Source organism: Schistocerca cancellata, chromosome 4, assembly GCF_023864275.1.
Source record: "Schistocerca cancellata isolate TAMUIC-IGC-003103 chromosome 4, iqSchCanc2.1, whole genome shotgun sequence".
Classification (NCBI taxonomy): domain Eukaryota; kingdom Metazoa; phylum Arthropoda; class Insecta; order Orthoptera; family Acrididae; genus Schistocerca; species Schistocerca cancellata.
This window is the reverse complement of record NC_064629.1, coordinates 361,731,292-361,755,243: the sequence shown is the minus strand read 5'-3', so window position 1 is coordinate 361,755,243 and position 23,952 is coordinate 361,731,292. Positions and strand designations below refer to the sequence as shown.

Here is a 23,952-nt window from a genome sequence, read left to right as displayed (position 1 = left end):
GACGCGCCGATTGCACAGAATTTGGCACGATATCCATCAGGAGGACATCCAACAATTCTGTTAATCACTGCCAAGCCGAATAACTGCTTGCATAAATGCCAGAGGTGGACTAACGCGTTAGTGACTTGCTCGATTTTTTTCTGAAATTGTAATCATTTGTTTCCCTGTACATGTACATCAGATCTACGAATTTCCGTCTGTTTTGGATAATTCCTTCGTGGTGTGTCGTCTTTTCTTTACTAGAGTGAATTTTTGCATTACACTGTCAGTAATAGTGCGGCAGACTGTGAATTAATGATTGTACTTAATATTGGCCATATAATTTTAATATACAGACATATAATGCAGTATAACGAGAGGAATTCAACGCGCTTGTTAGTGCTGTTTACCATCAAACCACAAGCACACACAGAATGGGATGGCTCTAGAAGATGCTAACATTTCTTTCACCAAATCCTCCATCCTGCAGTGTGACCAATTAGTGACGGTTGCCGAACACAAAGCTCTGAAGGTTATCATGTTTATTGCCACCTAACAAGTGTGGAGGCTACGCGGCGACTTGGAGTTTTTGTGAAAGACGGTACTATTTCGTATGCTTTTGGAGTGGCATACTTTAGTAGTGTAGTTTAGATTCATGTAGTGATTCGGACTGTCCTCCTACGGCCGTTGTATGTGTTCATGCAAAGAAGTGGTCTCAAATACAGTATGATGCACTCTCTAAGCCGTCCGCTTTGGCCGAGCGGTTCTAGGCGCTTCAGTCTGGAACGGCGCGACCGCTACGGTTGCAGGTTCGAATCCTGCCTCGGGCATGGATGTGTGTCATGTCCTTAGGTTAGTTAGGTTAAAATAGTTCTAAGTTCTAGGAGACTGATGACCTCAGGTGTTAAGTTCCATAGTGCTCAGAGGCATTTGAACCACTTGAGCACTCTTAAATCTGCATCAGTTTAGTGCACCTGCTTTCAAGGGAATGATCAAATACGCGTGATTCGCATCGAAATTGGTCAAAAAAAGAACAACTATTTTGAATTGTAAAGAACTATGTTTTCCAATATCGCTTCTGAAAAATCCATGTGCTTGCATGGCAGCAGCTTACATTAAATCTGCCTGGCATTCTACGACTTTGTGTTTCAGTTGTTTCTACGACAAATACTATCCGAAGTTCTGTTCTAGCACAGAAAGCGATGCTAGTGATAGCGAGCAACACGATTCTGTAATGTATTCTGTAACAAACGAAACACACATTTGAAGAACTTTTTTCTATAATGATTCATTTATTAATGAAGTTACCACTGCAAAAATGACTATTTTTGAATAATTTTGTGTGACATATACTATTTAATGGTATTTTGTATAATGAAAGTGAAAAGAAGGGAAATACACAAGCAAAATTGTGAACCCGCACCACCAGCATGGTAGTGTTGAATTTTAGCTGCTGCGCAGTGCTCGCTTTGTCGAAACCGACTAATGTTACAGGTATAGGGAGTACGCATAAAACTCCAATGTCTATTTTCTCGGAAACTAGGGGCCGTCTCAACAAAATTCACTAGCCATGTACTCAGGACAGGTACCTGTAAGCCACACTAAATACTCACCTACCCCATGATTAACAGGTCTGATGGTCCCCTTGTCAGTTTGAGGATAAACTCAACCTTCGGTTGATTTTCGGCCCGAACTGTTAGCTGTACCATAAACTTAGGTGTTAAAAATTGTTTGAACTAACGATTTCCACAGCTGTAGAAACACACCTAATTGGCAAAATACTTGTGTAGTATAATCTGAGGAAATTGCTGTTGAAGTGAAGTTACGGAGCCAGTAAGTCAGGTGGTTTTTCCCGGCGAGAAAGACCACAATAAACCACAGTCTTCGCTAAATCTGATTATTGAAACTGTGAAACTGGAGTTCCACAGAGTTCGAGTTTTCGGTTGGCGACTAAATCCAAGACTTCTGAGTCATCTGTGTAGTTTCCAGCTCTGTAACATTTTCCTACACAGTTGAAGCGGACTCTTAGTTTAAGCTAAGTCCACGAAAATGTTAACTAGAACTACGTGGAATGCTAGGATTTGAGGTTATTACCACCAAAACACCTCATTTTTAGAGTTCCGTATCTCAGCCGGCAAGAAAGGAAACCCTGCAGAAGCACGTCGTTGTGCGTCCATCTGCCGCTCTGTCCGTCCGACTGTTAAAGCCCTTTCTCTCAGGAACAGGTCGAGGTATCAAGTTGAAATACATGTGAAATACTAGTGTAAATAATTTACGCTTCAAAGTCATTGCAGTCGAAAGATATGGTCGTATATGTCACATATTTTGATACACACAAGCATCACTCATAGATGAATTATCTATATACGTATCATGAAATGATAATTAAATCAAGACCCTACGCTGTCGACAGGCGTTGATATACATCAACGGGGACAGTTGAAAATGTGTGCCCCGACCGGGACGCGAACCCGGGATCTCCTCCTTGCATGGCAGGCCCTCTATCCATCTGAGCCACCGAGGGCACATTCCCAATTTAATGTCCACACACTACATTCGTAGTGCCCCTGCCCATACACTCATTACTCGCGGCAGACAATCTTACCGAGTCTTGTAAGAGTTCGAGCAATGCGTTTGCATCCGCACAGAAGGAGGTCAAAGGCCGGTTAGCCTTAACTATTAATTCTGAACGTGAAGACTAACGCATTATCCCACCCTTCTTCTCAATTTTTTTTATATACATGTGGAAGAGAAAAAGTGACAAAACAAAGTTACAAGGGAGGGGACACAAGCTCAGGGAAGAAACAGGGATCACAGGGGAGCTTATTCAACACCCTGACGGTTAAACACAAGAAAAATCATATTCGAAAAAAACTTTCGGTATTTCCAATGCGCAGTTGTCAGACAATGGTGAAAAACGTGGGGGTCTGGGTCATTCCCGCCTTCAACGACATAGTGAACATAGTAACCCAAGAGCCAGACAATCGTGTTCGTTTTCGTCTGAGGAAAAAAGGATATGTCCGGATGTAGGAGAATGTCGTCTGGGAAAGCAGTTTCAGGCCCTCGAGTAAGGAAAGCCAATTTACGGCGGACCCAGAGCCAATGACCCCGCCCGCAAGCGACAATCCTGTAAAGTAAGGCGTCAGTCTTATCACATTGCTCACACTGATCAGTCGAACGAATGCCAATACGAAAAAGACGTTCACCAGTAGGTATCAGACGGTGAATGACCTTATACCACGTTGAAACAATCTCCATCGGCAATACAACAAGACTAAGATGAGACCAGACCGTTTTCCAAAACGTTGACGGGGAAGCAAGTTCAACAGAGCAAAGGCGACATGGTGCACCCCAACGGGGTGATAGCATGTTGGTATTAATATGCGTCATAGAAAGTATATCAGCACCTAGGATAGCGATAATTAGAAAGTATTCACGAATTTGCCGCAATTTAGGATTAATCCGTCCAACATCAACAGGAAGGGTCAGACAGACCGGCCGGAGGCGCGAAAGTAAACGAGAGGTAACTGAATGCGGAGCCCGTGTACAGGCTAAAACATTGCGGCGGGCAAATAAGATGGATGCCTTCATTTTGATATCGGAAAGACCCAATCCTCCAAGCTCTCGAGGCCTGGCCACTACTTCATACCGCACACGAAAGATATGGCGGCGCCACAGGAATCGACCAGACAGCTGTTTCAGTCTGTGGACCACCATCGCGGGAAGTGGGAAGACCTGCGCAACGTAATATACTGTACTGACTACATAGGTTTCTAAAACCCGTACCCTGTGAAGGAGGCTAAGGGAACGGCGTTCATGTTCAAGGATCGCCCCGTGAACACGACTCGTAACCTCACGCCAATTTAGTGTCGCCATTTTGATCGGGCTGCGATCCAATAAGATCGCTAAGGTCTTATGGAGATTGACGACCGTCGCCCAAGGAATGACGACATGATCGAAGCCTCTCAACGGTAGGAACGTGCATTTACGATCATTAATGCGAGCACCAGCAAGGCGACAAAATGAATCCAAGGTATCCTTAAGCCTCGGTATGTCCTCGACATGTCGTACTAAAACCATGACGTCATCGGCGTATGCACGGACCCGAAAAAGGTTCCCCCAATACAGGGTGAGTCACCTAACATTACCGCTGGATATATTTCGTAAACCACATCAAATACTGACGAATCGATTCACAGACCGAACGTGAGGAGAGGGGCTAGTGTAATTGGTTAATACATACAAAAATGCACGGAAGTATGTTTTTTAACACAAACCTAGGTTTTTTTAAATGGAACCCCGTTAGTTTTGTTAGAACATCTGAACATATAAACAAATTCGTAATCAGTGCCGTTTGTTGCATTGTAAAATGTTAATCACATCCGGAGATATTGTAACCTAAAGTTGACGCTTGAGTACCACTCCTCCGCTGTTCGATCGTGTGTATCGGAGAGCACCGCATTACGTAGGGATACAAAGGGAACGGTGATGGACCTTAGGTACAGAAGAGACTGGAACAGCACATTACGTCCACATGCTAACACCTTTTTATTGGTCTTTTTCACTGACGCACATGTACATTACCATGAGGGGTGAGGTACACGTACACACGTGGTTTCCGTTTTCAATTACGGAGTGGAATAGAGTGTGTCCCGACATGTCAGGCCAATAGATGTTCAATGTGGTGGCCATCATTTGCTGCACACAATTGCAATCTCTGGCGTAATGAATGTCGTACACGCCGCAGTACATCTGGTGTAATGTCGCCGCAGGCTGCCACAATACGTTGTTTCATATCCTCTGGGGTTGTAGGCACATCACGGTACACATTCTCCTTTAACGTACCCCACAGAAAGAAGTCCAGAGGTGTAAGATCAGGATAACGGGCTGGCCAATTTATGCGTCCTCCACGTCCTATGAAACGCCCGTCGAACATCCTGTCAAGGGTCAGCCTAGTGTTAATTGCGGAATGTGCAGGTGCACCGTTATGCTGATACCACATACGTCGACGCGTTTCCAGTGGGACATTTTCGAGCAACGTTGGCAGATCATTCTGTAGAAATGCGATGTATGTTGCAGCTGTTTGGGCCCCTGCAATGAAGTGAGGACCAATGAGGTGGTCGCCAATGATTCCGCACCATACATTTACAGTCCACGGTCGCTGTCGCTCTACCTGTCTGAGCCAGCGAGGATTGTCCACGGACCAGTAATGCATGTTCCGTAGATTCACTGCCCCGTGATTTGTGAAACCCGCTTCATCGGTAAACAGGTAGAACTGCAACGCATTCTCTGTTAATGCCCATTGACAGAATTGCACTCGATGATTAAAGTCATCACCATGTAATCGCTGATGTAGCGACACATGAAACGGGTGGAAGCGATGACGATGCAGTATGCGCATGACCACTACTTTGACTCAGTCCACCGGCTCTCGCAATGTCCCGTGTACTCATGTGTGGGTTCATGGCAACAGCAGCTAACACACCAACTGCACCCGCTTCTCCTGTGACGGGCCTGTTACGGACCCGTTTGCGTGCTACGACCATACCTGTTGCATACAGTTGACGGTAGATGTTTTGCAATGTGGGGCACGTTGGATGCTCTCTGTCCGGGTATCGTTCTGCATACACCCTGCAGGCTTCAGCTGCATTTCGTCGATACTCGCCATAGATGAGTATCATCTCCGCCTTTTCAGAGTTCGATTACACCATGGTCACAGTTCCTACAACACTACACTATCACAGACGTCTGGTAACACGGTGAATTACAGTTGGTCTGCGTGCGGAGACGAATGCAGAATAACAATAGCAGCAAGCGCTACATGCCGGCACTGCGACAGCTAGACCAAACCACAACAGTCCACTACAGCCACACTCGTAAATACGGTCGTTATCGTAAACATGTCCCTGCGGATGCTGCTCGCCGACCGTGGCCCGTGTTTGTTACAACACGCAACTGAACGTCGGAGGTTTCAAGCGTCAATTTTAGGTTACAATATCTCCGGATGTAATTAAACTTTTACAATGCAACAAACGGCACTGATTACGTATTTGTTTATATGTTCAGATGTACTAACAAATCTAACGTGGTTCCATTTAAAAAAACGTAGGTTTGTGTTAAAAAACATACTTCCGTGCATTTTTGTATGGTTTGTATTAAACAATTACACTAGCCGCTCTCCTCACGTTCGGTCTGTGGAATCGATTCGTCAGTATTTGATGTGGTTTACGAAATAAATCCAGCGGTAACGTTAGGTGACTCACCCTGTATAGTCCAGCCACGTAATTGCATGGTCAGGCGTCGAAGTAAGGGCTCTAAGAACAAGACAAATAGGGACATGGATAAGGTGCTTAACGGGGGTAAACCCCGTCTGATCGATATCCGGGGGGGGGGGGGGGGGGGGTAGCTTGACCGTTCACAATCACCGAGACACTGATACCGGTAAAAAGGCGAGTTAAGACCTGTCGAGTATCATTATTAAAGCCAACAGCGGTGAGCACCATGGCTGTCACGATCAAACGCTTTTTGGAAACCAAGAAGTATCGTGCGTCCAGGCACACAGCTTTGGTGGGCGGCAATAATGGTATCGAGCAGCTTAGAGAGCTCGAGCGACAATTTTATAATCGAAGTTAAGGAGAGTAATAGGACGGAGGGAATCAATCGCAGGGCGACCTGTGGATTTCGGGAGGAGGACCAGTACCTTCCTGAAAAGGAACAGGAAGTGAGACTCCCCGCATCACTTCATTTACCATTGACGTTAAGGTGTCACCAATGAGTGGCCAAAACTGAACATAAAACTCCTTAGGAATACCGTTTAATCCAGCCGACTTGCGAGACAGAGATCCTGTAACAACATCATGTATATCATCCTTGTGAAAGGGACGCAAAAAGTCGTCATTTAATTGAGGAGTGACGACGCGAGGCAGCAAGGATGTAAAATCGTCGAGAGAGTTTTCAGCCGAGGCATGGCAATCGTACAGATCAGTAAAATAGGTGTAAATAAAGTCGGAAATGTCGCTGTGAGAGGTGAACTTGTGGCCGTCAGTGGTTGTGAGGGAGGCAAGGCACACACGTTTCGGGCGCGCCCGTAAACGGACTAGATGGTATAGTGACGTCAATTCGTTTTGTAAAAGGGAACGTGGTTGAGATCTCGTCCGCAGTCCCTCCATTTGAATGCGTTTGAGTTGCAGCACTTTGGCTTTGATGCGCTGTATATCAGTAACCCGTAGGGGAGCATGCGTAGCACTATCGTACAGTTGACGTAAGACTGAGTAGTAAAATTCTTGCGTTCGTCGATCATCTGCCACCTTCGCAGCTCCAAAACGCATGAGAGCCTTACGGATTTGTGGTTTAACATGCAGTGTCCACCATGCCACAATAGACGAGTACCGGTCCATAGTACGAGAACAACGAGCCCATACGTCCTCCAGGACGACACCAAGAGAGGTATCTTGCAAGTAGGCTATATTGAGCATCCAGGGAGGAAGAAACAATTTTACCGATTGCCACTCGTAATTAAACGTGACGGCTACGGCACAATGATCAGTAAAACAGGATGGTATCACATCAACATTCAGAAGTTGCCCACACAAGGAATCGGAAAGGTAAAAGCGATCGAGGCGACTGCTAGACGTGGGAGTAAAGTATATATGTCGCACAAGTGTAGGATAGCGAGAAACCCACACGTCGCGCAGGCGGAAGGAGCGCACCAGGTCGTCGAGTTCTTTACTGAAATTAAAATTAATAGACTGATCCACTGGACGTAGATCACAATTGAAGTCACCACCTGAGATAATCCTTGTCGGGGATTTACGAAGCAGGTAAATGATTTCTTCTTTATAGAAACTCGAACGTGCGGTAGTACGATCTGTGCCAGAAGGGGCATAAAGAAGGAGTAAACTGAGATCACAAAACGTGCACCCGATCCCTCTTCCACTATCGAGTACTTCGAAATCCATCAACGGAATGCCTTCCCTATAAAACAAGGCAGTGCCTGTAGAAAGTTCGGAAGCTACATTAAAAAAGGTTGAGAACCCAGGAATGGAAAACTGGTCGAATAAGACTTCCTGTAAGAAAACAACATCTGCCCCAGACTGATATATAAACTGTAGCAAACCGGCGAGCAGAAGCTCAGAACATATTCTGTTAATATTCAGAGTAAGAAATATGTATGCTTGCATGGAACTTCAACCCATAAAGAAGAACAAAGAAAGGTAGAGATCCGTCAGTTGACGGAGCAACATACAGCAACCATACCAGAATCAGTCGCCGAACCAGAGTGAGAAGAACTACGAAACAGAACCCTCACCTTCCCACTGCTTTTTCTTCGGCCGGGACGCAGCTCTCTGTGGCTGTTTACGGATTCTACTGCGGCTCCGCGGCGCCGACGCTGCCGCGTTCGGTCACCTGGGAGCATCATGTAGGTATTCCGTTTCAGATTGCGAGGGAGAGGCCTCTACATCTCACTCGTTCGCAGACATGAGTCCACGGAGGGACGGTTGGTGAATAACAACGGGATCCACTGGCTCTTGAGAATCAATCAGTTGTTGCATGGGAGAAGGCTGTGACCCAGAGGGGGCGACAGAAATCGCAGAAGAGGATGGGAAACAGAGTCGACAGGAGAAATGTCCGAGAGAACCGGAGAAGACACATAGGAACCGGAAGTAGGTTCCTTCACGGGCGTCTCCGAAGAGGCGGCCTCGACGACAGGAATAACGCCAGATAAAGTGTCAGGGATCTTCTGTACAGGCGTGAAAGCACCTGTGGCGTCCTGATCCACGATTTCAGACTGAGAAAGGGGGTCCTTTATTGGAGGCCCATCTGAAGGGCGAGCCAATAGGAAAGGTTCATCTGCCGCATCATCCTGTGTTCGGTGACGCTTGTTGTGAAAAATCATGGCGGGCACATCGGAATTAACGACATCAACATCCCGACGCAAGGACAGCGGGGGAAAATCACGGTCAACGGATCACTGTGTCCCTCAGTAACAGGGAGCGATTAAGTCTCAGATCTCTGCGGGAGAAGATCAGCTAAAGTCAATTTTTTACACTGTTCGGATGTAGGTTTTAATATCACCACACGCCGCGGACAATTAGTACATAAATGACCGGTTTGATTACAATAATAACATGTTCCTTCTTGGCCACTGTACGTAATATGGACCCTATAACCACATGCCTGTAGATGAGAATGAATATGTTTTTTGGCCACCATTTCGACCGACCGAATACCACTATAGACCTGTAAGCGGTGCTGAGCAGACCAGCATTCCTTTCGAATATGACGTATTTCTCCATAAGGAAGCAAAACGGGCCTCAGAAAACAGTCGTCCACCTCGGGCGGAAGGTTAAACACCCGGACATTCGTATATATCACTTCTGCATTTGCCAAGAGAACCATACTAGTGGAACCATCACGGTGCGTAAAGGGTACCCGAGAACCGTGACAAGAAAGTATCCTATCAACCTGGAGCAGGTCAATAAACTTAACAAAAAAGACATATAATTCACTGTGAAAATATGCAGTATGCACCAGATCAGTAGTGACTTTAATTGTATCGACTAACCAGTCATGTATCTCTAAAGAACCGGTCTGGACGTGACGCGTGGATTTGTCGAAGGTGAAGCTGACAGTACCTGTACGCGGAATTTTCGTGGGAACCATGGTGGACACCACGGCGCGAGACGTCGCCGCGACAGGAAAGGCTGCACGAACACCAAACACTAGCCGACAACCAGCGATGTGACGCACACGGAGACCAACACGACACTAAACGGACACGAGGAAAACACGCAGCGCTACCGTAGAGGCCAACTAATAGCACAACCTAGTCACCCGACGCGCGAAGTGGGAATAAAATTTCACAATCCAGGTGGGTTTAAAACTCACGACCCTGCTTGCAGCAGCCTAGTATCATAACCACTACACCACGGTGGCCGGGCATACATCTGAGCCACCGAGGACACAGAGGATAGTGCTCTTGCAGGGATTTATCACTTGCACGCTCCCCGTGAGACCCACATTCCCAATTTAATGTCCACACACTACATTACTAGTGCCCCTGCCCATTACACTCATTACTCGCGGCAGACAACTTTACCGAGTCCCGTAAGAGTACGGGCAATGCTTGTGCATCTGCGCAGTAGAAGGTCAATGGCCGGTTAGCCTTAACTATATGAAGATGGTATCTGTTCTTTCCGACATGTCCGAAAGAACAGATACCATCTTCATATAGTTAAGGGTAACCAGCGCTACGACCTGCTTCACTAAGAGCGGCGGTGCCGCTACAGAACATCCCAGCGCCCCTCTTTTATATAGGACGTTTCTATTTAGAAAAAAAGTTATTCCAGTGTAGCGCTCACGACACCACGAATGGCCGCAACTCGACGCCTATATCATGACATGCTGCAACACCGCCCCTTAATGTGGTCGAACTAAAATATCCTGATGTATAGTGGCGCGTAGTGCACGATGCCATGCTTGATTCCGATGTTGTTTCCCAATGGTACTCTGGGACTTAACATCTCAGGTCATCAGTCCGCTAGACGTAGAACTACTTAAACCTAACTAACCGAAGGACATCGCACACATCCATGCCCAAGGCAGGATTCAAACCTGCGAGCGTAGCAGCTACGTTGTTGCGGGCTGAAGCGCCTAGAACCGCTCGACCACAGCGGCCGGCAAATTTACGGGAATTAAATGACTTGTGTGGTTGCAGATGTGGTGCATACTCTCTCCAGCGACTTACCAAGGCCTTATTGCTTCCATGCCATGACGCGTCACCGCTGTTATCCGTGCCAAAGGTTGACATACTGGGTATTAGGTAGGTGTGAAACATCCCCTTAGAAAAATTATACAAGACTGTGCTTAAACTGACACACAATATTTTTAGCGCAACGCAATCTGACTTTCAGAAATCCTTACATAGGAATGGGCCTGACTAACATTAACCTGTACCTTTCACAAATCACTTACCTCACAAAAATCTTCGTTACTCAAGCTACTGCAATACAGCGAGCGCCACTACTGCCAGCTTAACAGCCATAATATATATAGTAGTTCATGACATCCAGTGTTACAAATTTCAAAACTCCGCCATCTCTCTCCCCACATCCACCACTGCTGGCGGCTCACCTCCAACTGCGCAACGCTACGCGCTGTTCACGTCCAGCTGCCCAACACTACAATGGCAGACAACAATGCAAACTAGCCACAGACTGCACACAGCACAGCCAGTGATTTTCATACAGAGCGCTATGTAACGTTGCCAATAAGAAAATATAAACAGCCTACTTACATAGCCCCCACGCTCCCCACAAAAAATTTTACAAATTGTTTTGGGCAGTGGCCAATGATGATTTGATAAAATTTTTCATAATTACAATAACAAAGATATCAAATGCACACACTTATTGATACAATGTTGGTCAAGAGCTAAAGTTTTCTCACAGTCCATAAAGATAGTCCTGATCATTCATCATAATAGTATTTACAGTTTTTTTTCACAAAGTCTCATTAGTAAAAGAAATTGCACACAGAAGTAGTGGATTTCCATGCAGTCTTGAAGAAGTAGTGTTGTCCTTCCAACGGAAAGACAGTGCTGACTCTTGACATGCAGACAGGTAATGGGCCACAACAGAGCAAACCCACAGCAGAGTCAGTCGAAGTTCAGGAATATTGGTAGGTAGGTCATCACAGAGCAGACCCACTGTAGTCCTGGTAGAGATTACGGTATTGGTGGGCCACCAGAGGTGCAGACCCACTGCAGTACTTGTAGAAATAATGGTACTGGTGGGTCATCAAAGGTGCAGACCCACTGTAGTCCTTGGGGAGATGGCCAGCAGCCATCTGTTGTGACTGTGCAGGTGCACAAGCACCACTGAAGAGTCTTGCGGATAATATAGCAAGTCCATAACCACCACTTGTGCACTCACAAAGTTTTTGGAATGTCCTTCGAACCAGCAATGCTGTTATCCAGTCCCTTGCTCAATTATTAACACACGTGCGAACACTATCAGTCCCTACTTCTCACATATTGTCCATATACTATGACCAACAGAAACGTGTGCAGTGAAATGTAACTTACAAGTTACTTAATTTGATGAACTGGTGTCAATTACAATTTTATAACATAACAATACAATAACAAAGGTACAAAATACATCATTAAAACATAATAATACAGATAACATTTGCAGTAATACGAGCTTTACAAAAGAATCGAAATAACATATACATCAGTGTTACAGGAATTATGATATGAGTACATACATAAAAGATCAGAATAACTTTTGAAACATCAACTTTACACATGAGCATTAAAACAAAACAGAATAAATAATGTCTAAGCATATTTACAAGTTAAATAACATATTACTAATGCCAATTATATTTGAGGATAACAGTATTCCTCATCATAGTGAATGTAGCTTAGTATTAGAAAAATTCTACAACATAAGTCTTATCAGATAAACATATAAATACAGGAAAAACATAAATACACAAGGGTACACAAACACATAGAGGGATAAGACAAAAGGAAAAGACAGGGTTTGTTTTACTGCAGTATTTTGCATGGAGATCTCCCTTCGTTCATCATTATTCACAAAAAGTCCTATCTAAGCCTGCTTTCTGTATTCTGTTCACATCCTCTTTCAAAAATAGTTTTTCTCCACTGTACGCTACTTTTTTGGCCAAACCATTTTCTTATATATTCTCAATGCATTTCTTCCAATTCATCATAGTCAGTTTCTTATATAGTCTACCCCCTCTTAAGCTAACTTAAATCTACTGAGCTCAGATATATATACTAAGGGACGAGGCAATGCAGAAGCACAAAACAATTAACGCAATCAGCAATAGATTTGCGAAGCAAGCAGCATTATAGAAATTAGCAAATATGAAACATCCCCTTAGAAAAATTATACAAGACTGTGCTTAAACTGACACACAATATTTTTAGCGCAACGCAATCTGACTTTCAGAAATCCCTACAAAGGAATGGCCCTGACTAACATTAACCTGTACCTTTCACAAATCACTTACCTCACAAAAATCTTCGTTACTCAAGCTACTGCAATACAGCGAGCGCCACTACTGCCAGCTTAACAGCCATAATATATATAGTAGTTCATGACATCCAGTGTTACAAATTTCAAAACTCCGCCATCTCTCTCCCCACATCCACCACTGCTGGCGGCTCACCTCCAACTGCGCAACGCTACGCGCTGTTCACGTCCAGCTGCCCAACACTACAATGGCAGACAACAATGCAAACTAGCCACAGACTGCACACAGCACAGCCAGTGATTTTCATACAGAGCGCTATGTAACGTTGCCAATAAGAAAATATAAACAGCCTACTTACAGGTGGTCATTATGTTCTGGCTGATCAGTGTATCTGTCTAAGTGTTTCGCGCTTATCCACTCAGGACACGCTTATGATTGGTCGGTTCTGTCCGCCAATGGTTTATAACGTTAAATAAACTCTTTGATTAAGCTCTGATTATGACCTGAGGGTTATTAAAATCAATATTAGAAAGTCGTCAATGTGGTTAATGTTATCAGCATAATTGGAACTCTGCACAAACGTTTAAACAGTAAATGTAAATAATCAAATTTATACAGTTGGTGCCAAGCCAAGTAGCGCACTCTCTGTATCCCCCAGCACGATACTCAGACCACCTTTCCCATGCTCCATTGCCATCTCCCGTCTTGTGGTGTTGGTAGGTTTACCGATCTCGAGTGCTTGCAGCTTACAGCGGTTTGAGCTTCCATATACTGTGTGATGAAATATGATAAGACTTGAGAAGAAATGTACCATAAATTCCACAAGGTGTTGTCGGTTTTAAAGTAAGAGGAGGGCTTTATGTCCATATATCTTTATTTTATATTATTTCAAACTATTTCGCGCTTTTTTAAGTGCGTGTTTGTTAAGGGTTGAACGCAGTCAGCATGATGATGGAAACTCGTCCCCTAAATGCGTAGTTGTGGATAATATTCTTCACAGTTGTTTGTTGTGTGCTAAATAACAATAATGATCGTTGACATGCTTCAGGGACTGCATCTGAAGTATCTACCTAAATACATTAGATATTTTGTCGGATTTTGGTGGAAAACTCCGAACATTTCTTTCATTATAAGAGACAACGTGTTAGAAAATGTCGATTTCAAGGTCATTTTACGCTCAAATTACAAATGTAGGTATAGTTCACTTTGTTTGCTATACATTCTTCTTCATTTCATGTGACCGGTGCCTCACTAGCTGCCGGCCGCAGTGGTCTAGCGGTTCTGGCGCTGCAGTCCGGTACCGCGGGACAGCTACGGTCGCAGGTTCGAATCCTGCCTCGGGCATGGGTGTATGCGGATGTCCTTAGGTTAGTTAGGTTTAAGTAGTTCTAAGTTCTAGGGGACTTATGACCTAAGATGTTGAGTCCCATAGTGCTCAGAGCCATTTGAACCATTTGAACCTCACTAGCTGTGTGCCATAGCCCTCGTTTTCTAATGAGAATACAACTGTAGTCACAGGCTCGAATTTCGCAAGCGGTATAATTAATGTCAGTTTTTGTGTCTCACAGTTCCTGGCGGTACGGCTCAATAAGCCCATCACAAATTGAAATAAGTACTGTGCAGTACGACGACATCTCGAAAACTTCTACTTTGTTGATGGTGTTTACTTTCAAGGTCAAACCTTCTACTCCGTAAAGAAGTAGCGATCAAACTTAAGATTTTACAAACTTTAGTTGGCAGTGAAAATTTTCTTCAGTACAATGATCCAAACAAGTCATTTCCAGGTCGAGTTGAGTTACACTGGCGTGTATTAGCAACCCAGTCTTCGGTCCATGGTTGCATAATAACGCTACCCACCAAAACATCTACATTTTGTTCATTTCAAGTGTTACAAAACAATCTGGAGCAGTTTAGTTACAGCACTGTTTTAGGAAAAACACACTCCGCACTGCCTGCTACAACTCGTGTTGGGCGGACCACATCGATCTGAGGTCTAGACTCCTGTCTAGCAAGGCCACTGTTCGGAATAAACAGCAAAGAATATGGAAACTTACCAGGACGTGAGAAACCTGAATGAGAAGTCCTTGAGAGCAAGACACGCCCACGAGACACGAGCCAGGTCCAGCCTTGACGCGCTCTCTAGGCTGCAGGTTGAGGGACAAAGGCGGAGTGGTGGCGGACGTCGGCCGCTTACCTGGGGAACTGCAGTCTGAACGGCTGCATTCTACTGCAAGGCCGTACACCAGCTACAAGTACCACGTTCCGTTGCTCCGGGCTTTGCGAACTGCCACACATAGCTTCCCGGTGACAGGTCAGTTCTGCCGGAGCCACAGCTATTCTTGCAGCCTTACGTTACGTACAGAACCGAACAATCAAAAATATTTTGATTTTAGCGGCGCGTGCCAAGATATGTAGATCCAACCCTTTTCGAGAAAATTAATCTATCGGTAAAGGGGCATTACGAAATCCAAGAACTAAAACAAAGATCTCGGGAAGAAGATAAAATTCATGTTGATCAAGGGACACACCAATATAAAATGTAATGACATGGACGACGACTCAGTGAAGACCGCCGCTCGAACTGCCGCCATCAGACTTAAAGACTCCATTATGTGAGACCGAGACCTCTGGTAAGACGCTTATAAGTCATGGAAACTAAGTTCAGGGAAATAAATGTTATGGACAAAATGAAGCCGAAAGTTCTCTCGAAGTCCTGATTTAACACAGTTAAGGCGAATCAATAGTTTATACGTTCCATAATCCTCATGATATTTAATCGTGGATCATTCTTCAGCCATCTTCACCGAATCCTTGGGCGAAAGTATTCTTGTTGGAAGAAATGACGTTTTGTTGTGAGTATAGTGATTGACTTTTTATTGTACACTCAGTGGTTTTATTATATTTATTTAGGATACCGCTACGGTAAAACAATGTAAACACAAGCAACATCGCCGGCCGGTGTGACCGAGCGGTTCTAGACGCTTCAGTCTGGAACCACGCGACCGCTAAGGTCGCAGGTTCGAATCCTGCCTCGGGCATGGATGTGTGTGATGTCCTTAGATTAGTTAGGTTTAAGTAGTTCTAAGTTCTAGGGGACTGATGACCTCAGATGTTAAGTCCCATAGTGCTCAGAGCCATTCGAACCATTTGAACAAACAACATCTATTTATAAACAGACTTCAGTGCTTCACCTTGCACAAGCATTTGAATATTATTAATGTTGTGGATTAGAGGTTGTATGTTAAAAACACTGCCTGACAAAAAACTGAAGCACCCCAGAAGACATGGCCAGATGTCAGAGCATCTTCCTATACAAAACCACCATCGGCGGGTATGTATGTCTACATCTACGTCTACATACATACTCCGCAAGCCTCCGTTTTGTTCACGGTGGCGGGGGAGGGAGGAGGGGGGAATCTCGGACCACTACTAGCTATTCTCCTATTCTCGTCCTACTCCACTCGCAAACAGAACGAGGTAAAAACGACTATCTGCTTCCATACGAGCCGTAATCTCTCTTTTCTTGTCTGTGTGGTCCGAAACGTACGTTGGTTGTTTATTCGATATAAGTTGTGCCCTTTATGCAAACCACTATATTTTCTTTTTACGCAAACATGTTTCAGCACCTCTGTGTCATCATCAGTGAGTTTTGTTTATTGGACAGTTGTAAAAATGAACATATTTTAGGTTGTAACTGATGTAACAAAATAAAGCCTAAAGACAGTCTTTGTTCGTTCTTGTTCTTACCTTGACTTTGCATTATATGGTTCTTCAGGACCATCTGTTTGGTGCCCTGCACTGATAGCTTGTCATCTGCAAACCAAACGATGTAAATGTGAAATTTATCCTTTTCACTTTACTTCGTGCAGATGACATGCTATTCACAGAGTTTCTTGTTTAGTCTAAAATTACATTACGAGTTAGACAATTTTTATTAAACTGTATGTGTAAGGTTGTCTTCTGAAGTCTCATTAAGGTGTTTCGTATTTATTGTAGAGCTTGCTGGCTAATGCCTGGCTGGGAGACGACATATTCATCTTTTGGATTTTCGGCTCTTGCGTTTCGTGGCTGTAATTAGAATTATTGAATACAGGTTCCGTCTTTTATGCAAACCACTATTTTTTCTTGTTATCCAAAATTATGTTACCATAATTACGTTCGAAACCATTTGACATGAATCACTTAAGTACAAATGACAGCTCCGCCAATGCGCTGCCATTTTATACCTTGTGTATGCTATCTGTATATCTGCATATCGCTATCACTTGACTTTCGTCACCTCAGTGTATAACGCTTTCCAATAGGAGTAATACATGCATAGAGGTTACAGGGAGTGCACCATCTTATGACGTGTGTGCTCATACTGCCAAATTCTGCATAAATTTGACTCGATATTGTAATCATTGAAATAACATCAGATATCCTCTCGAAGTGTGATGTTTCATTTGGTTTTTTTCTCCTCTTCTGGGTGCTTCACCTCTTTTGTCAGTGTTCGTTGTTGGCTATTTCAGTTGTTTTCGCTTGATTATATGAAGTAAATATATTGACTGACTGAACAAAGTCTACCTCTAGCATTTAATCAGTCGTTATAAGATGGACACTAAAAATATGAATGGATAAAATTGAGAATAAACAACAAAAAATTTTAAAATAACTTAACACTTTGTTTGTCGCAATTTCATAAAAAATATTTTCTGTGAGTGAAGCAATAATCCTTGCAGTGAATATGATAGTGTAATAGTAGGAGAGCCGCGCGGTCTTAGGCGTCTTGTCACGGTCTGCGCGGCTCGCCCGTCGGAGGTTCGAGTCCTCTCTCGGGCATGGGTGTGTGTGTCGTCTTTAGCGTAAGTTAGTCTAAGTTAGGTTAAGTAGTGAGTAAGCTTAGGGACCGATGACCTCAGCAGTTTGGTCCCATAAGACCTTACCACAAATTTCCAAATTTTAACAGTAGGAGATATCAATCACATTTTGTTCGCATGTGGACTTTCTCGAAGAACTGGAAATATAGGTCAAATCTTCACTTTACTTCAACACATTCTTAAAGAGCAACTCGAGCTAGCCGGTTAACACTTACTTCAAATTTTCTGCAAGCTATTCACAGAAGTTAAATGTAACACGTACCTCAAAAAGTCTGAACTACCATATCCTTACTTTAGAAGAAAATATTGACTCTATGCAACATCCACCACATTACATCTCAATAGCTCTCGTACAACAAAATTAACGCAAATGAAAACCAAATCATCATAATAGCAAGAGATTATTAAAGCACGCAAACAAAACAAAAAAAGTATTCCAGTTCTTAAATTTCCTACGAGAAAATCTGTAGTCAAACTTACATAAAATTATGCTAGAAGTGACTTGTTTATGACGTCAAGCATCAATCAATCCTACTTTTTTTCTCATCGTTATAAAATGCGTTGGTCCTTCTAGATGGCGTACTTTCATCAACGAACTATTCAGAACACGGCAGAGCGGTACAAGTTCTTTCTCTAACCCCACAACACTGCTAGCCTCGGCTGAGTGGAAACGTGTTGTGAAGCTAAACAAAAGCTACCGTCCGCTAGGGGGCCGCCCAGCGAAGCAACTTTCACTCGGCCAACACACTTCTGCTCCCTGCGGCCTGGTCCGGCACTGTTTCCACGAACGGCTGTTTCCGTGCTGCATACTGAACCACTTTTTTTCTTTCGGATACCACATCGAATGCCCTGAGTCCATTGTGTATGCGATTGTCAAACACTCTCAGCAAAGCAAAACACAGCCACACACCAGATTAAATGTGAAAATGCCGATTAAGACAAGACATTACCAATAGGTCAGCACTTACATCCACTACAGTCATATTTACTCTTCAAAGCTATTCATGTTACATTCTGCCTCCTCATTATCTTTTAGTTGTAATTGATTATTATACTGAATCAAAAGAGGCAATCCGAATGAGTTGAGACTTTTCAATATTATATGCAAATAATCAAAATATGTGTGTGTGAGTAATTCAATATGTATCGGAGGCTGGCTGAAGTGGCACAAATAAAAGAAAAAATAAGAAAAAGCAGACATGAACCTGTAACACCAATATCGATTAGAAATAGATTTATTCTGTGTAACTATGTATCTGTGATTATGAAGTGTTTGGTCTTTGTTAGTTAAGGTCATTGATTTGTGAAAAGAAAGTTAAAGTTTGCAATATATATATATATATATATATATATATATATATATATATATATATATATATATATATATATTGTAAAAGTTAAATGATGTTTAAAAATAATGAAATTTTATAATACATGTATGTTCATAAAGAAAAATTTGTATATTGGAAGATGGTTCATGCTTAGGGAACTTGTATTGTGAAAGGTAAAAGCTGTAGGGAAGTCCCTCCGCCACGCAACTGGCTAGACGCGAGGTAAAAGGTGGTTTTGGCGCTCGAACTGGGCGGCTACTTGGTGGAAACGGTCGCTAGCCGTTGCACGGTAAACATCAAGGGTGCCAAGGGAGGCATTTGGAAACCGTTTTGCATGTAAAATAGCCTCGGATGTGGATTTGGCTGTTGCATAGTACTCTCGGCAATACAGAGTGGCTCTAACCCGATAAAAATCCGTCGCCAAGAAGAAATTGTAAAGAGCATTCAACATCAAGAGTCGTGAGTACAGTTAGCCGCCACGTCGCTTGCCACCACTACTTCGCCACTGCTCTGCCAACTTCAGGCACACAGATATGTATTACAGCATGGACCAGTAAATTTGTGTGAGTGTTTTCAATAATAATCCAAGTGCTATAAACCCGTGTTTTGAATCCTAACTTTATCCTAATCATGAACCGAAGCAGGATGCCCTCCTAAGTGTGCAGAAAACCGAGTATCCTGTTTCTAACTAACTACTGATTTGTTTCTGTGTATTAAATGTGCAAAAATTCAGTGCCACAGAGTGTAAATGTTACTGTCTAAAATACCTGCTTCACAGGTGATGAAAAAGGCACTTAAATTAAACTTATTTGAAAGGTAATTTAGTCTTTATTGCTAGCATGAACGACTTTTTTTGGTTACTCAGTGTTGAGTAATTTGCTTTAGAGGATGAAAACATAAATTATTCCAAGTGGGGCTAAGAATTAATGTTGATTGAATTGAACTTTGCTTCTGAAATAATCATAGAGTTTGCCTAGAGAGACAGTATCAGTTTATGGGTCCCCACTACATTCTTCCCATGTCAGAAAGATAGTTGGGATATTTATTGCTATGGGTGTATAAAAAGTGTATTTGTAGTATTATTTAATGTTATTTTTGGTATTTATTTGTCAGTTAAGTCAGAACTCTTTTCATGCCCAACTTTAGTTCATTGTTTCCTGCAGTAACATCTCAGTACTGAGTTACATAATGATGGTGATCGTAACTGTTATTATTATGAGTGGAGTACAATCTTCCTTTCTATGATAACTCGTTTGTGTATTAGTGGTAACTACTGCTGCCCACATCTTCGATCGCCCTGTACTCGTGTGTATCCAGTGTACTACTCGAAGGGAATCTTAAAGAAAGTCACTACTACTACTAATGTGCAATTTCCTTGAGCTAATGTTCCAAACTGATACGTCTAATTAGGCTGGCGATCGTTTATTGTTTCATTCGTATGCACTTTTATACTTTCATTATCGCCAAAGCAAAGCCTGTTTAGTTTTCTATAAATTGCATTATAATCAAAATTACTGTCCGATATCCCTTATCCATCAGACAAACATATGGTCAAACACCAAAATCCTCCCAGAGGGCAACACTAGTTTGTGTCATAACAAACGAGTGGCAAGTGTTATAATCCAAATGTTTAGCTAATGTTTCAGCACCCCTCTTATGAAGCTTAGTGCCCATTGTGATGAACTGTTGAGACTCATTGCAGAAATTCTTTGCCATGGACTCTTTATTGCAGACTTCTTTGCTGTGCCACGCAAATAGTCATGTCCACAGACAGTTTTCATTCGAGGAAAGCAGAAAGTCGAAAGCCGACTCATCTGCTGCACTGCTGAAAGAACATACTGTATATAAACGAAGCACAGTAGGTTTTCTGAAAAATGTTTTATTCATTGCATAACAAACAAAACACCACATCTTTTGGATTTTCATGTTTTTCGCTATACAGCTGTTCTCAAACGATTGCAGGGAAACTACTGATAAAAATATTTGAATATTTCAAACTGTAAGTCTCACATCTCAGCCAGATCATGAGGTAGTTATCTTTTTGTTATTTGTCATATTTATTACCATTCTTAAATGACGATTGTTCGAAGAATTGCAGTTAATTAAGGAAGCGAACTGCGGTTGCTAATGGAAGGGAAACAGAAATTGGCAGTCTGACATTGTCATCATATTTAGAAATGCGTCCCTGAACCATCTGTAGAAGTATTTCCAAATCTTGTGTATTCATTCACATGAAAATTTGCTTCAAGAAGATTACTTCCATGTCTTTATGATCTTTAAAAGACCTAAACCTCTTTCTCGCCAGTGGAGATCCGTTTACCAGCCTTTTGCGTAATTTGAAAATATCCAAACAAATAATCTCTTTCACCCGACTACACAAAGAACAATGTGTTCACATCTATGTTTGACTCAAGGAAAGCAGAACGCTGAAGCTGAATCATCTGCTGCGCTACTCACAATTTCTTTATATAAACGAAGCAAAACTGCATTCCACGGTGAAGCAGAATTTCGAGAAACATTTTTGCTTTATGCAAAAAGAATATAAAACCACAGGTTTTGCATGTTTTTACGCTTTTCAGTTGTTCTGAAATGATTGTAATCAACTGGATGTCTCTTAGGCGACTTGCATGTCTGTAACCAGTTATCCAGCTGTGAAAAAGGGGGGGGGGGTACAGTGTAACGTAGAATCCGAACCACCTTTCGTTTCTGATGAATCTCCACATTATTGAGAGGTGAATTCTAGGTTAAAAGGCAGAGTGAAAAAAGTGACCCACCCGGGATTCGATTGCATTACCTCTCGGTTTCCGGCCACACATTTTACCACTTTTTTCCCAAAGACGATAACACTTTTTTCTTTTTTTCTGCCTTACTATATAGTTATCTAGCTACGTTCTATCTTAAAAGAATTAAATGAAAATCAAAGCTACTCCTGCTTGGGAATGTCATTTTTACGCTACCCTAAAAAAAAAGTATCCCTCTTCAGGTATTGCCACTAACTGTTCCCAGTAATTTTGCCAAGAGAACAGGATTCTATAATCTTTTCCTATGATTATAATAAGCAAATGTGTAAAAATGAAAATCTTATAAAGCACAATGTCAGAAAGAAACGTTATTGAAACGATAAATAAGAATAACGTCTGTAAATTGTTTGTGCAACTTCAGCTAAAAGAATCTTTCTTCAAGAAATGGTGTGACTGGATATTCATTATCCATTGTCATCACCGATTTCTGTCTCCAACAATGCCGTCTAATAATATCTACAAGATACTCATTCTGCTTCGCCAACGCCTCAGTGAAAGCAGCTTTCCATGAGTCAGCCAGTCTCTTTCCTTTCTCACTGCTTACAATTCAAGACTCTCTGCCTTCAATGTGATGCTGCATAGATCGTCAGACTGAGTCTGCCACTCCGTAACTCCGGGTAGGGGGGGGGGGGGGAAAATTGAGTAAAACACTGTATAAATAATTTGCGAAGAGAGTACGGTAGCTCGGTGTACGTTCGAGGGCGTTGTGAGCGTTTTGCAAGTACCATCAGCAACCAGGTTCCACTTTCTCCCCTTCGACTAAGACAAAGTCGATGTTCATTCGCCGGCCGGTGTGGCCGTGCGGTTCTAAGCGCGTCAGTTTGGAACCGCGTGACCGCTACGGTCGCAGGTTCGAATCCTGCCTCGGGCATGGATGTGTGTGATGTCCTTAGGTTAGTTAGGTTTAAGTAGTTCTAAGTTCTAGGGGACTGATGACCTCAGTAGTTAAGTCCCATAGTGCTCAGAGCCATTTGAACCATTTGATGTTCATTCACTTGAGTCATGCAATCGCATCGTTTTTTTCGGGGGGAAGGTAATAGTCATCCAGGCAGAGGAGGGTTCAATCATGTCAGGTATGAAGCGGAGGTAACAAGCTAAGATCTTCTGTGTCAGTCACCAGACGCCGGACGACGAGACGCTCGTGAAGCGATGTTCGTCGGTGTCCAAAAGCGACAGGAGGTCAAAGGAGGTGGCGTTTAACCCTACAGAATGGAGCTAATGTCTCGTCGTGTAGTTTTTGTTGGTGACTTGATACCATGTCGCACTCTCGGTGATGAGCAGAAAGTGGTGGTGTACGGTTTTTTATATTTTTGGCCAATAAACAGTTGAGTACTTTGCTTCTACCATGTTACACAGAATCTCCCACAGAAGAGTGATGTAAGAATCTTTTGCCTTTGGTGAGTGTGTTGTGCGGAGATACGAGAGCACATGTCGATACAAGGGAGAGCTGTGTCGCGACATGTACCACTGACACCAGCTAGGTCCGCCATATCTTAAGGCTAGTAAAAGCTAGGTGATGAAGGATTTAATTTGCAGCATTGCTTTCAGCATCAGCGGTTGGCGGGAATTTGTTTTCTAATTTATTGATTTGTGGAAGTTGAGTATGTGCGGAACGAGTTAAAGTGTCATCATGGTTGACGGGGAAGACTTCTTAGGGATGGAAGGCCGCTTCATTATCTGTCAAGCAGCGTGATAGCCCGCCGATGGCGCCCTCATGGTTCATGGGAGCCCCCAGATTCTGTATAAGGGGGATCGTCGACAGATGTGTCTTCATATAAAACCTTCCGGCGCTCTTATGATGCCTCTGGAGCACTTCCAATTCGTCGGCCGCTTCATGTAGGTAGTGGTGGGGAAATTGCGGATGGACGTGGAACACCCAGCACAGCATCTTATTCTATAAAGACTGCAGTCGCTGGATGCAAGTCTTTGCAGCACTGCCCCACACTTAACAGGGTAGGAGATACATCTGGTAGA

General features: G+C 43.1%; 1 protein-coding gene across 2 annotated transcripts in view; it reads right to left on the bottom strand.

The window, feature by feature from the left end:
• The window catches only part of LOC126185141 (solute carrier family 41 member 2-like), a 994,709-nt gene that overhangs the window by 896,498 nt on the left and 74,259 nt on the right, over positions 1-23,952 (bottom strand). Inside the window, exon 1 of one of the 2 annotated variants that reach the window (XM_049927983.1) lies at positions 15,042-15,058. The exons of the other annotated variant lie outside the window; for it this stretch is intronic. The gene's annotated coding sequence lies outside the window, so the exon portion shown is untranslated. Of the gene's footprint in view, positions 1-15,041; positions 15,059-23,952 lie in introns of those variants that run through there. 2 annotated transcript variants of the gene reach the window in all.